Source organism: Dufourea novaeangliae, unplaced genomic scaffold (assembly GCF_001272555.1).
Source record: "Dufourea novaeangliae isolate 0120121106 unplaced genomic scaffold, ASM127255v1 scaffold54, whole genome shotgun sequence".
NCBI classification, from domain to species: Eukaryota; Metazoa; Arthropoda; class Insecta; order Hymenoptera; family Halictidae; genus Dufourea; species Dufourea novaeangliae.
Genome location: NW_015373944.1, coordinates 2,561,082 through 2,564,206, shown reverse-complemented (window position 1 = coordinate 2,564,206; position 3,125 = coordinate 2,561,082).

Here is a 3,125-nt window from a genome sequence, read left to right as displayed (position 1 = left end):
AGCGTCGAGGCAATGAACGATCACAGCCGACGACTCGAACACCTTTGGCCTACCGTTCGTTGCTACGCCTTCTAGTAGCATGTAATTCATTCGCGGGTTAAGGGAAACCATGAATTACAAGTACGTTCCTCTCTATTAGCCTAAATAGGTATCGCGGAAACTTACGTTGAAAAGTTCTTTGAGCCCCCCCCCCCCAGATAATGAGGTGAAGAAGAACTTAAACGCAAAGAAGTATTACCGCGAAACGTAGTAGTTTAAGCCGTTGCTTTTCTGTTCACGCCGACTCTGTGCACCTCCGTTAAAGATGCGCTTCGGTTCCTCGTTCAGTTTCTCGTTTAGATGGGGGACACGGGCCCCGCCGCGGTTGTTTTTTCCGTTGTGCGAACGGTACACTTTCTTCCAATGCTATATTTTATACTGGTACACACACACACACCCATACACAGAGAGACAAAAGCCAGATGAGAGCGAAGAAGTCGTTGTTGATCCCATCTCGCGCAGGCGTGGTGTAAAAACAGTGTACACCGACGAGAAAATTCGGTTTCCGTTGGGAGATGAAGTGGCGTAAGAGGAAGGCCTCCTATAACTTGGTAAATTTATTTCAAGTACCGAAGTAAATGTGAAATTGAATGTTAATTTCACATAAATTTCAATAATACCAAGTGATAGAAAGCCCTTCTTCTGCACTGCTTTTTCTCCTAGTGGAAGCCGAGTTTGCTCGCGAGGGCACACCGACGAGTAAACTCGGTTTCCGCTAGGGGAAAAGGTGGGGTAGGAGAAGGGCTTCCTACCATTTAGTTTTAGGAGTTACTGAAAAGTATGTCAAATTCACATTCGGTTTAACATTTTTATTTTAGTACTTGAAATAAATTTACTAAGTGGTAGGAGACCTTTCTTCTGCGCCACATTTTCCCCTAGCAGAAGCCGAAGTTTGCTCGCGAGGGTACACGTGTGTGCTACTAGGTCGAATGGGAATTTCAACGAACAGTGTCTGCAAGTGCTTGGTCAAAAAACCATAGGAGGAGACGTCACGATCCTTAATACCGCGACTGGTTGACGAAGAACACCGGTACGAACGCCATACATGGAGAAAGAAGTAATAAATAAATAATACTCAGTGACATTGTTGAGGGGAGATGCTGATAATAAAAAACGAAATGAAGATATACAGATATATATATATACATATATATATAGATATATATGAATAATTTTAGCGTCTTTAATGTCAGTGGGAGCACTGATGAACTTTTAAAGTATCTTGGCCTGCTCGTCGTGGTTCACGGGTCCGAACAAGCGAATCCTTCGGAACCAAGTGAAGGGGGAGGGGGGATCTCGTCCGCATTTATTATTAATCATTCATTCACACCTGTTCAGTTCCGTGTTACTATTCCCACGTTCCGAACGATTCGCGTAAACGGGCGGCAACGAGACAAGCCTCGGCAGATAATAATTATAGAGATAGATGTATAACTATCGTTAATGTTTTTAAACTTTATTCAGGGTGAGTCGTGCGTGAGATTTTGTTGGCGATGATGGTCGAGTGGGGTGTGAAGAGTGTAGAAAAGAACGGTGGTAATGTCGGTAGCGTGTGTGCAGGGCGATGTTATCGGAGAGTGATCGTGAAAGGGACACATGTTTTTCGATTGTAAGAAACGGCAATGTCAGGGCGAGGATCGATCGATCGATCGATCGAAATAAGAGGGGTTAGATACGTTAAGTAACCTCGATTCTTGTGTCTGTGTGAACGCACTCTGTTGCGTGAACTTATGCAAAAAGGATTCTGTAAATTGTTGTTAACGATTGGATTACTTGAATTATTGGGACCTTCGGTGTTGCTACTTTTAAGTTAATCTCGATACATTCGTGTCGGCCATGGGTTTATCGAGGCAAGTATTAACACACACACACACACACGGAAACACAGCACGGATACGTTCATGCTCGGAGGTCCCACATCGATGGGAGAGAAAAGAAACAGCCGTAAGATTTTCATGACTTTTCGTGATTTGTATTATTCCATTAATCGATGAAGTAATTGCATAATTAATTGATACAGGTTTCCAGCGTAGTCGCTGAATCGACAGCAATAATATTTTACGGGCAATGTTACGAAGGTTAATACGTATGTTAATTAGGTGTGTTTATCGAATAGAATATTTTGCCAGAGGTAGGAAGCGGGGGTTATGTGAATCGTAGCGAAAGAATTACGTCCAGATTTTTACCGTTTCGAAGTTCGAAGTATTTATTTATGTCGTATGTATTTATTGGGATCAGTTGTATCGCTCGTGGAGATCAGTCGGTTGAATTAATATCGAACGAAATAAATATCGTTAATTATTTATTGTTGCACGACAGTAGGAATACAGGTGTGCACGATAAAAAGAATCCAAACGATGTAGGAAACGATTAATTACGGAGTTAGTTCATCGATTAACCAAAACAAGTCGGTCAAAGCTGGATGACGAGTTAGATAGTATAATTTAATTATTGTCATAGTAAGACCATATCATTACAGTTAACTCCTTAGACGTTAATTAATATTATTATGTATAATCGTAGCCCGTAATAACAAAACGCTCCAGGTTATCATCTTGATATCAGTTCGCGCGACGTTCGCTGTAAAACTGGTATTCCGGATTAGCGACGGTATTATTCGATTTGTTTTTCGAATCATCATGTTCGAAGATTGGCGGGAGGGGGGGAGGGATACGAAGAAAAAAAAAGCAAATAAAAAGAAACACAGAGAACTTCACTCGACGAGACATACGACTTCCTTCGTCCCAGCTTCAGCCTGTTAACCGAGTGGGCATTTTATTTACAGATTACTGGAACTCGACGCAGAACCTTTAATCCTCCGATATATTCCCAGTAGAATATGCGATAATACGAAACATTAGACGTTCCTTTATCGCTACCGCAAGCAGACCACGTCCTTTACTGTAGATCGGAGTTGAGCGTAATTTTATTTGAATAATAGTGGAAACATCGGTAGGGTAGACCGGAGTAAAAAATCACAGTTTTTGGTTTTCATGAAATAAAAAAAGTCTTTATTGTAGCTAGAGATTTAATATTAGCTTATACGGATAGGTTGGAGATTCAAGATTAGTTCTATAGCGATGTAA